Source organism: Mirounga angustirostris, unplaced genomic scaffold (genome assembly GCF_029215605.1).
Source record: "Mirounga angustirostris isolate CCGP_5_RB_7025 unplaced genomic scaffold, mMirAng1.0.hap1 SCAF_7, whole genome shotgun sequence".
NCBI classification, from domain to species: Eukaryota; Metazoa; Chordata; class Mammalia; order Carnivora; family Phocidae; genus Mirounga; species Mirounga angustirostris.
In genome coordinates, this window is record NW_026991715.1 from 125,007,960 (window position 1) to 125,020,627 (window position 12,668).

The following is a 12,668-nucleotide window of genomic DNA, read 5'->3' on the forward strand; positions in this document are numbered from 1 at the left end:
ATGATCCTAAGAGACTGGAGGCACCCAGGAGAGAAAGCACCATGTTGTACTTATTTCTGTGCATTCAGCTCAAAACACGTACCTAATGCAGGGCCTGACATACAACAATAGATGTAAAATAAATGTTTGCTAAGCTTAACTGAAGAAAATTTTTCAGCTCTGGCCTAAAGAGAAAAGGTCCACCAAATGCAAATCCGTATCATGTTTCATTTCTGTATGACTCCCTTTTTGCCTCTTCTTCCTGCATTCACACAGTACATATTTTACACCACCCACTGTTTTCACTCTGCCTTTCCTAACGAAAAAGTCTATTTAGCATTAACTTACTTCTCTGCAGTTTTGGAACTGTTCTTCACATAGATAACTGGTATTTCTTGAAAGGCCAGAAATTAAATTAATGTACACAAAGACCTTTTTTTTTATTTACTTTTTTTTTTTAAAGACTTATTCATTTATTTGAGAGAGAGATCAGGGGGAGGGGCAGAGGGAGAAGGAGAGAATCTCAAGCAGACTCCACGCTGAGCGCAGAGCCGGGCACAGTGCTCAATCCCAGGACCCCAAGATCACGACTCAAGACAAAACCAAAAGTCAGATGCTCAACCGGAGCCACCTAGGTGCCCTGATTTAAGAAAAAAAAATTTTTTTAAGAATATTAATAAACTCATTACATGCTGGTGGATTTTCATGAAAAAATGTGAAAACCAAAATAGGTCTCATGAATATATAACAATGTTTTCCAAAACAAACAAAAATAGTAAGAAACGTGGCACCGTTCTACAGTTTCACAAATCACTTTAAAGTGTGGCTTAATAGAGGACAGTACTTAATACTTCTGCATTCAGTCTGTTACATATGTTGTTTTGGTTAAATCACAAGAAGGAAATCCATCACACAGATATGTAGTGGAAAAAAAGAGTATTTTAATAGTTCTTTCATATAATTGCGGATATTCTTTGATACTATGCCAAAACTCAATAAGAAGTAGTTTCTTAAAAGTTAGTTGCAGTGCAGAACCTAAAACCATGACAATTTTCATACTCTTACATTAAAATCGACAGGCTGGGTGCCTGGGTGGTTCAGTGGTTAAGTGTCTGCCTTTGGCTCAGGTCACGATCTCAGGGTCCTGGGATCGAGTCCCATATTGGGCTCCCTGCTGGGCAGGAAGCCTACTTCTCCCTTTCCCACTCCCCCTTGTATTCCCTCTGTCACTGTTTCTCTCTCTCTCTGTCAAATAAATAAATAAAATCTTAAAAAAAAAATCTATAGGTCTATCATATATTATGAATGGATCCTTTAGCTGTGCACAATTTTATAACATGCACTGAAACTAACTTCAGTCATTTTCTGAAACTAATGTGGCACTGTGTGTGAACTATACTTCATTAAAAAAATGAAAAAAAAGAAAAATACTCGTCAATGGGTTATGCAAGTCCTCAAAATGTTGATACATTTCATTGTACAATTGAAAAAAAAAACACTCATTAATGTGATAACCAATCTCATTATAAAAAACAAACCACTGGAGCACCTGGGTGGCTCAGTCCTTAAGCGTCTGCCTTCGGCTCAGGTCATGATCCCAGCGTCCTGGGATTGAGTCCTGTATCGGGCTCCCTGCTTGGCGGGAATCCTGCTTCTCCCTCTCCCACTCCCCCTGCTTGGTTTCCCTCTCTCGCTGTGTCTCTCTCTGTCAAATAAATAAATAAAATCTTTTAAAAAATAAAATAAAATAAAAAACAAACCACTAAGTACCGAGAAGCTGTCAAGCTCAAAGGAATATTTCCAAAGTTCTAAATTTTACTTGAAAGCACAAATTGTATCACTGGACACAAATACTACCAACTGGTTTCCTTAAAATGACAAGTGACTTCAGTTTTTTAATGATTGATTGATTTGCTGGGGGAGGGGGGAGCATGCAAGCTCAAGTGGGGTATGGGGCAGAGGGAAAGGGAGAGAATCCCAAGCAGACTTCCCGTGAGTGCAGAGCCTGACATGGGGCTCAATCCCAAGACCCCAAGATTATGACCCGAGCCAAAATCAAGAGTTGACGCTTAACCGACAAAGCCACCCAGGCACCCCAACTTCGTTCACTTTTTTGATAAAATGTTTACCAAATGCCCAGCATGAATAACCATAATTTGTCTGTCAATGGTTCTTTTGAGTAAAAATGATGTTTGTTCCATGAAAACACAGCAGCTACCTTACAACTGAGGCATGCAAGTGCTTCTCCTCCAGACAGCCAACACTCGGATAGGCACCGAAGTGCTTCATATGCCCCTCCCAGCTTGTCACACAGAATAGTAAAGATGTATGCAAGGGTTGAGATTTAATAAAACTAATAATTTTTACTGCTTCATCAAAGACATTCTGAAGTAAAACTAGCTTTTTTTAAAAATTATGAGTGTGTGGCAGTAAATACAATGGTTTCTAATAAAGTCTATTGCCACTGCCTTGATTAAAGCCAAGACGCCAGCAGCTTCACCCACCATTGCTTTGGTGTCATCAGCACAAAGGCCAACACAGTGAAAAAGCCAAATTATGCCTCAGTGTTCCTACGAAAATAGTGTCGGCCTTACGGACCAGCTGAAAGGATCTCGAAGACTTCCAGAGGTCCGTGGATCGCACTATGAAATCTGCTGTTGCAAAACACTATTTCATTCAGCATTATCTCCCATATGATATGTTTACTTTAGAGAATTTGCCACATATATTTTATGTTATCCAATAGCCAACCACAGTAAATACATTCCAATTGATGACGCCAGCTTCCTACACCAAGAGAAATCATGTGAAAAGGGTGCCAAAAGATTTTCACAACTGTGGGTTGAGGTGCTTGCTCTGTCCCTGGCTAACTATCTGTGTGACCTTGGGTAAGTCACTTCTCTGAGCATCAGTTTCCCTATCAGCAACAGTAGGTAAGAGCTGGTCTAGCTTAGTGATTCTCACCTCAGGGGTGGGTAGCATATGGATGAAGATCAGATTCACTACAGATGATGAACAGTGTTACTGATGGGAGTATGTTTCATATTTGAAAACTCTCCAGGCAGAAAAAAGAACCACTAACCTAGCAGTATGAAAGCCACTCATTTTATAAAATTTTTAGAATATGGTTATAACTGCCCCACCTTTGCCCATCCAATTTACTCTCTATAGAGATGCTAGAGTAATTTTTTTTAATGTAAATCTGATTGTGTTACTGCCCTGCTTAAAAGCCTTTAACCTCTTGTATATAGCTGCCCTTGGAATAAAATCCAATGTGTCCAAAATGGTCTATAAAGCCCTGCATGGCTTGGCCCCCACCTACTTCAGTGAATTCATCTCATGCTGCTCTCCACCCTGCTCTACTTTAGTGATGTTGGTTTCTCTCAGTTCCCACAACAGGCATTTCAATGTAATGTCTCCTCCGTCTAGGATGGCATCCTCTTCTCTCTGCCTATCAATAATCATTCATCTTTCATATCTCAGCTTAAACATTATGTCCTCAGAGAAGTACTTACTGACTCTCCAGTCTACTTTAGGTCTTCCTTATATACTGCTCCTTCATAGGACTTTACATACCTTTAATTATTTAGTCAGTTATTTACTGTAAATTGTTTGCTTAATTGTTAATTACTATGTAAGTATTTTCACTATATTATAAATTCTACAAGAACAAGAACTACTTCATTTATCCAGGCTTGCTGAGGCTGAGCACATAGTAGTTTGTAAATATGTTTGCTGGTTAATAAACAAAATGTTCTTATAAGAACAGAATGGAATTAAGAATATTAAAAGTTGTGTAACTACAAAGGATATATTTTCCTGTGGAAAAAATTAATTACATAATGGGTTATGAAAAAGAATTATAATCTGCAGGCTATTTGGGACATATAAGTAAGACTGCCTAAGTAAGATAAAGAATGCTAACTACAACCATAGTTATGTGGTATAAACCAGAAGCTGCCCTACCTCTGCCCAATTCTAATATAGAGATAAAGCTCTGTAACCAAATTTTTGTTGGAATATTATCAGTGGACCTCATTTCCTCCATGAAGTCATAGCTATTGACTGATACTGCAAGAGTTAAGTGGCCATATGAAGTGTCTTAAACAAAGCTGTGCCAGTTCTATTTGTTGATAGATTAGTACAGCTTTCCAAAAATACCATTTGTTTTATTCTGATTAATAGAACCCAGTCCATTATGGCCTGTAGTTAGTAATTTATTAAGATCTTTCTATTTAATAGTCTATCTTATTACTATTATAATAATGGAAAAATATTATCAAGGGAAGAGTAAACTATTTCCACTTGGAGCACTTCTTAAAATTAAAACAGCAACAAAAGCTAACATTTTCACCAAGGCAGATTTTAAAAGTATTATCACAAGAAAGGATAGTTTATAAGACAGAAATAGTTTTACAATGTCATGTAAACTTACAAGATTTAGAAAGAGGCAACTGAAAAGGGCAAATCATTATTCACACTTCCTTGCAAAGTTCCTGTTAACCTGCCACCCTAATTTCATGGACTCTGTCAATATGAAAATGAAAAGAGGTGACAATTTTTTCGAAGTTGGAAATGGATTCAATAGGCTTATCTGGCATTATAGCAAAGATTCAGAAACAGGATACATATAAATTTGCCATGTAGTTACAGAAACTTAGAAAAGAAATGGAAAGGATAATTTAAAAAAGGAAAATCACTTATTGTAGCCAAGTCTTCCAGGAAATGTTGGAGATTCAAAACAAAGAAACATTTTAAGTTTAATTACGGGTTTTAACGATTATAAAATCCACAGTATGGAAACACGTTTAATCCCATTCCTGCAACTACATTCAATTCATCAATTTTCACAGGAATAACATTCTTCTTCATTTACAACTACTCCATAAATGGCCAACAAGGTCACTACAACCACAAGAGTACTGGTATATTAGTCATACATACAAACTCATTCAGTCACACATGGAATGGACTGGTTGTACTGATGCTACTTTGCTTGACCTATAAATTCCCAGAAGAAATTCAAACTACTCTCTATCACACTCTCGGTTAACCGAGGGATGCCAGGAAATAAGCATAGCCTTCAATACTGGAGACCTCCACATTATTCTTTAAAAATACATAAATGAATAAATAAATATCTTGAAAACTGAATTGATGTAACAGAGATGTACTGATGAGATTAATGATGGTTTCATATGGACTTCAAGATAAAGAAAATACTAAAGAACATCCTCCACAATGTATAATTCCTACATTATTGTTCAGTACTGATGTTCCTATAGCCAAAATAAGTTCCTACTTAACAACTGGGAAAAGCATACTAATAAATATAACAAACTTGGACTTAATCAAATTTTCTCCAACATTTTTGAAGGTGTGAACATTTTAAGCTGGTTCAATACGGCAATACAGTACACCTGAGCAACATTCTGTATAAAAGTTACATAAACTTATATCAAGGATAATGTGACATTAAATTTTTTTATAATTCCTAGAGATATGACATAAAGTTTTATACTATAAACATATGCTAAAAAACATACCTAAGGAAGTTGATGGTACCAGGAAAATTATAAATCAAAGGCTATTCAAGCATAATAGAAGCTTGAAAATTAAAATGTACACTAAATTAAAATGTTTAATTATAAATAACTCTTGCCTATTCAGTAAATTCAACTTCCCTAGTGATATTTTGTTAGCTTATTTTGTGTTACAGAATATAAATGACATTATATCTCAATTTTTAAAAAAGGGTATGACTAATAATTCCACATCCATTTCATTAATAACACTAAAAGACTGTGTTCTAGTTTTTTGAGATATTACATAATAAGTTATTAGCGGGCCAAATTATGTCACCAGTAAACACAGTAATATATAATTCATCTCTAAAGTCAAGCATGAAAATTTCCCTCTGCCTCTTGTCGTATTTATTACTTTAGACTAGCACCCAATTACTTTAAATCACTACAGAACCAAAATACTGTAAAATTACAGAATTATAATTTTTAAATCTCTAGATTGTTTTTGATGTAGTATTTTCAAATTACTTCAAAATATCTGATTATAAAGCCCTATTTTATGCTCTCCTCTAAGGTAAAACTAGTTCTAGAGTTCCAAATATTGGATGGTTCTCGATAACTATCAATTTCATTTTCCAACTAAAATATGTTTCCAGGATTTTTAGTGTTAAAGTATTATGTTGCACGATAGAAACTGAGAACACTGACATCTTTACACTTAAAAGAGATTACAAACAAAACACAAACAAAATCCAACCTCGGTCTCCTGGGTAACAAATTAACCCAGGTAAAAATTAACAAAAAAAAAAATTCTTTCTATATTTAATCAAACATTATAAATGCAGGCAATAACTGCAAAGATGGTTGAACCAAAGGTAGCAACTTAAAATTGCGATGATCACACATTAATCTGAACGGCGATCTTTAGAGGACAAGCACATCCATAAGCCCTAATTCTAAGTCCTAAACTTGACCTTTTAAAGCATCTGTCCTGGGGGCGCCTGGGTGGCTCAGTCATTAAGCTCTGCCTTTGGCTCAGGTCATGATCCCAGGGTCCTGGGATAGAGCCCCGCATTGGACTCCTTGCTCGGCGGGAAGCCTGCTTCTCCCTCTCCCACTGCCCCCTGCTTATGTTCCCACTCTCTCTGTGTCTCTCTCTGTCAAATAAATAAAATCTTAAATAAATAAATAAATAAATAAATAAATAAATAAATAAATAAATAAATAAATAAATAAATAAATAAGTATCTGTCCTAGTAGCTGTGGAATGGGTTATTATTACTTCAAAATCTTACAGGCTTTTTACCTACTGTATGTTTCTCAATATATAACAGAAATAAAATTGGACTGAGTAAACACAAACTATTTTAAGAGGAACTTATACAAACCAAATGAATTTATGATAAAATTAAAAGAAGATGTACATATTTCTTCCATCTAGACCTACACAAAGTTTGTCAATAGAAGCTAAATCAAACACCAAAATGTGAACATCTCAATTATAACAGTAATTTGAGAATAGATTCTCATACTCTCAGAACTCATGAAGAAAAAGAGTTTCAGAAAGTGAAGTGAGTAAATTTTGCCTTTTATCATAAGCATATTTCACCATTATCAGCAAATTTGAATGGTAAAATTTTCAGGATTTAGGCTCCATTGCTAAATCCTAATTAATTTTTCAACAAAGTTACCTGTTTCATGTAAAATTTGTTAACAAATGCTTTAAAATTATATAGACAAATTTTTCATTACCCACACACTGAAAATAAAATCAAAGCTATTAATATTTTAAATGCTGGTGGCTATTGAAATAGTTTTAAAAGCATCCTTATGGCTTTAAAATGAAAACCTATGAGACTATGTTAAAGAATAATTAGAAGCAGATTTTAAAAATCAAAGAATTAAATTAGATAAAAGTAATACCAGATATTGCAGAAACATGATCTAAACAGCATACTTCCTTCTTTTAATTGAGTTATAATTGACATGTAACATTATATTCATTTCAGATGTAAAACATAATGATTCGTTATTTGTATACATTGCTAAATGATCACCACAAGTCTAGTTAACACCTGAAAGGAGTACACTGTTTTTATGAGAAATTCACCAAAAAAGAACCCATTAAAAATATAACCACCACACCTTACTTATTTGGCAGCATGGACAGTATAAAACTCCTCCCAGAACCAGAAATAAGCAAGAAAAAGTCTCCCAGCAGCCAAAGATGGCAAAAATTAATGTGCTAACAGCAACAAAAAATCATACACTCTAATTGCTTATTCCCTCTTCTTCTGCACAAATTCTAAAAAAAACCTACCCCAGCCCCAGCCCACAGCTTATTGGAAACAAAGAACTGAAAGAAACTAAGGCACTTGTATAGGCTGCAAGCCTACACCAACAGCAGCAAGAAGCAACACTTAACAGAAAGGGAAAACCAGGGGCGCCTGGGTGACTCAGTTGGTTAAGCGACTGCCTTCGGCTCAGGTCATGATCCTAGAGTCCCGGGATCGAGTCCCGCATCGGGCTCCCTGCTCAGCGGGGAGTCTGTTTCTCCCTCTGACCCTCCCCCTTCTCGTGCTCTCTCTCTCTCATTCTCTCTCTCAAATAAATAAATAAAATCTTAAAAAAAAAAAAAAGAAAGAAAGGGAAAACCAAAAAATGAAAGTAACAGTCAAGAACTCTAAAAGCTGTAGATAGGACTACATATGCTAAGACTTTGTGAGGCATTTTATACCACACTGTAATAATTTATACATTATAAAGATGTTAAATTATATTCAAAACACTTATTAATAATATACGAAGCTCGTGTATTTTTTAAGTTTCCCCCCCAAAAAAATAGTAAAATAGAAAAAAATACTTTGAGTTACAGAAAAGTTTACTTTTCTGGGATCCATTTATGTGAATCACTGCTTCTTAGAGAATTTTATAATTATATTTACACATGTTGTTGATTATAAAAATTAAGTGAAATCTGTCTAGCAGCCTTCCAGCAAAGGCCTGTGAGATCCAACATGCCCCACACATGCTCTCAAAAGGGAGATGCTCATCAAGATGTGAGAGAAACTAAGAAAAACTAAAGACTGAAAATCATACCGTTTTCAATCCAATTCAAACGATTCCAAAGCTACTCCTACACATCAACGCCAACTATGCACAAGGCTTTATACATTAAATCTAGATTACAATCCTGTGAATCAAGTATTACCCCATTTTATAGGAATCTGAGATTCAGTGGTAAATTACTAGTCCCAGGTCATGACAAGGGGTGGAGTACCCAAGTTGCTCTGAGTCTGGAAAGTGCGTGCTCTTTCTATTATGCCATCCCAAAATTTGCCAAAAATTTTAATTGATATAGCTGCAACCAAATAAAAATATTTATTATACTGAATTCCACCAAGAGAAAAGCATTAACTAGGGGCAATCTTCATTTCCCAAAGTATACTCCTGAAACACCAAACCCCCAGAGTGTAATAGGTGTTGTTGGCAGTGGGAGAAAGATGGAGTTATATCAATACAGCTAGAAAATGCTGATTTCTTTTTTTAATATAGTTCTCAGGATCTTTAACATACTTAGTCTTTGGCACTGTGACTCTCCAAGTAGAGGACTAAGGAACCCTTTCTCCATGGACACTCTACAGGTACTAACATTCCCAAGAACACACTTAGGAAATCCTGCTACATATAATCCAATGAAGACAATCCTGAATAATAGGTCCTGCACAATCTAAGTCAGCACTGATATGTCGAAACTTAAAACATACTGAAAAACTATCCAAGAAAAAACTTGATCAAAGTAGAATGCAACTAGATATGTAAGACTGCTGAGAACACTGACTCCATCTTTGGCCCAACTTGTCCCAGGACCCTGGGAAGTTAATGTGTGCCCTGGCTGGAATGCAGGAAGCTTATTCTGATCTTCCCTAAAGTTGTTTAGATAACTAGTAGAGATAACATAGTTTCTTCCTCTCCCTTCCCTCTGGCACACAAATGGCGACGCTTTAGATAACTACCCTTTGACCTCACCACAACACAATAAAATCTGTGGATTAAGGTCCAGGCTTTGCAGAGAATAGCTGCATAGCAACTGGACTGCCATCCGTCTGATCCCCCCTGTCAGTAAGTTACCCTAAATAAATCTCTGTGTAAATGATATGAAGTGGCTTGCTTTGTTTTTTCAGTCTCAAAGTGCCTTCTCAGTGTGGAGGACACTTTACTGTCCCTCCTCCACCTTTTAACAGGACAACATCCAAATAAGCCAATATTAAGAAGATCCTCCTAATTTTTATTTTGAAAAGCTTCAAAGCTACAAGCAAGTTAAAAGAGCAGTACAATAAAGACCATATATCCTTTCCAATGGACACCATATTCCATAACATTTTGTCACATCTGTATTCTCAATCTCTCACTTTCCATATATATGTAGACCGACATATATATACATATACACATAACATACACACAGGCATACTTTATTCTCATTACATCATTTTAAAGTAAGTTGCATTATCACATGATACTTCACACCTAAATTTACCAGCTGGTATCTTCTAAGAACAAAGACATTCTTCTATATAACCTGATTCTACATTACACGATTCAATAATATCATCTGTATCAGTTAACAACTGATGCATAACAAAACATTTCCGAAATTTAATGGCTTAAAATGATAGGCATATGTTATTGCTTATGAGTCCACCAGTCAGGTGGGTGGCTTTGTCCTAGTGGGTTAACTCATGGGTCTGTGGTCAGTTTTGCTAATCTACATTAGGGTCTCTCACAAATTTGGAAGTTGTCTGACTATAAGCTAGGATGGCCTCAACTGGGAAAACTGAATTCTCCTCATCCGGGTCTTTCACTCTCTAGTAGATTAGCCAGAGCTTGATCAGATAGCAATGCTATGGTTCCAAGAAGGTACAAACACACAAAAACTCTTAAGTAGCCTATGCTCATAAATGGCACACCATCATTTCTGCCACCTTCTGTTGGTCAGCCCACATTTATGAGGTGGGGAAACAGTGGAAGTAGCTGCAAAGTCACATTGCCAAGGGCATGGGTACACGGAAAGATGAAGAACTGTGGCCATTTTTGCAATCTGTGATATCACCTAATATCCAAATTTCCCAAATTATCTCCCAAATTGTCTCTTTATTAACTTTTTGTGTGTGTGTGTGTGTTTCCTTCCTTCCCTCCTTCCCTCCCCTCCCTTTCCTTTCCTCCTTTAGAAGAAATAAGATCAAACCAGGGGCGCCTGGGTGGCTCAGTCAGTTAAGCACCTGCCTTCAACTCACTTCATGATCCCAGGGTCCTGGGACTGGGGAGGGGGCGGGGAATCCCTGCTCAGCGGGGAGTCTGCTTTCCCTCTCCTGTTCCCTCTCCCTCTGTGTGCTTGCGCGTTTACAAATTATAGGTTTCTATGCTTGCCATGAATCCTTTATTTTTTTTAAGATTTTATTTATTTGAGAGAGAGAAAGAGAGCAGGGGGAAAAGGGCAGAGGGAGAGGAAGAGAGAGAATCCCAAGCAGGTTCCATGATGAGCATGGAGCCCTACACAGGGCTCAATTCCACAACCCCAAGACCATGACCTGAGCCAAAATCAAGAGTTGGAAATACTTTTTTTTTTCCTAAAGAAAACTAAATGGACTAGATATTAATGTCTCTACTCATTTCACATTGTACAAAATAAACTCTAAATATGAAATTATGTTTTTTGCTTATAGATAACCACCTAATCATAGATCACTATATATACTGCATATTCTATATGATAACATTCTTGAGGGCCCAAATTAAGGCTTTCCTATATTCTTCTCCAAGTCCATCTCCTCTCTCTTCACTTCCCTACTTTTCCACAAAAAGAATTTATGCCCAATACAGTAATCCCTCCCTTATCTACAGTTTCACTTTCCATGGTTTCAGTTACTCATGGTCAACCTGGTCTGAAAGCAAATGATCCTCCTCCTAACATACCATCAGAAGGTCAATAATAGCCTATGTCATTCACCTCACATCATATCACTTACGCATTTTATCATCTTGCATCATCACAAGAAGAAGGGTGAGTACAGTAATATATTTTGAGAGAGAGACACCACATTCACATAACTTTTATTACGGTATAATTGTTCTATTTTATCATTCGTTACTGTCGTTAACCTCTTACTGTGCCTGATTTATAAATTAAACTTCATCATAGGTAAGTATGTACAGGAAAAAACATAGTACATATAGGGTTTGGTACTATCCACGGTTTCAGGCAACCACTGTGGGTCTTGGGATATATTCCCCATGGATGAGGGGGGGACTACGGTACACATATTCAAAGCCCCAGTATAAAGCTTTCCCTGATTCTTCCAAGCAAGCAGTGTTAGCAACTCTTCCTCTATACTCCCTGTACCTACCCGAGGCATTGCTGGTGAACGTTTTTTTTTTGTTGTTTTTTTTTAAAGATTTTATTTATTTATTTGAGAGAGAGAGTGAGTGAGCACGAGAGGGGGGAGCGGGAGAGGGAGAAGCAGACTCCCCGCTGAGCAGGGAGCCCGATGCGGGACTCGATCCCGGGACTCCAGGATCATAACCTGAGCTGAAGGCAGTCGCCCAACCAACTGAGCCACCCAGGCGCCCGCTGGTGAACGTTTTTAATACGACATGAGCAGCCTGACTTTCCCCAGACCACTACACCCTGGAGTAAAAATTGGTCTCATTCCGATTTTTTTTTTTTTAAGTCTCTACTTCTTAATTGCAGGAGTCTAACCCTCAAAGACTCGTTCAGTACTTGGGAGCCATTTTTCACAAGTGTTTACAAATGGGTCTTGTGGCTATTTTGTGACATCCACCAATTCCTCCTCTTTAAGTCTGACCTAAAACCCACTTTCTCTGCACCCATCTTTTTTTTTTTTTTTTTTTAATTAGCATCGGCCCTACCTATTCTTCCATATGTCCTCCCTCCCAACTGTGGTGTGGAAGGAGACACTATGTTAGAAAGTTTTGTCATCTCCCCAGTGTTTTTTATTCTTATCTAATACTGTCTATTCTTTCTGCAGCAACTCACTGTGAAATGTTTGTGCGTATCATTATTTTCCTGCTTTGTCCTCATCATTAACTGCACATAGAGGCAGAAGTAGGCACAACAGATATAAACAAATTCCTCTGAGACAC

General features: G+C 36.9%; 1 protein-coding gene across 4 annotated transcripts in view; it reads right to left on the minus strand.

The window, feature by feature from the left end:
- WDR70 (WD repeat domain 70) overlaps positions 1-12,668 on the minus strand; it is a 295,418-nt gene that overhangs the window by 169,525 nt on the left and 113,225 nt on the right. The gene's annotated exons all lie outside the window — the stretch shown is intronic.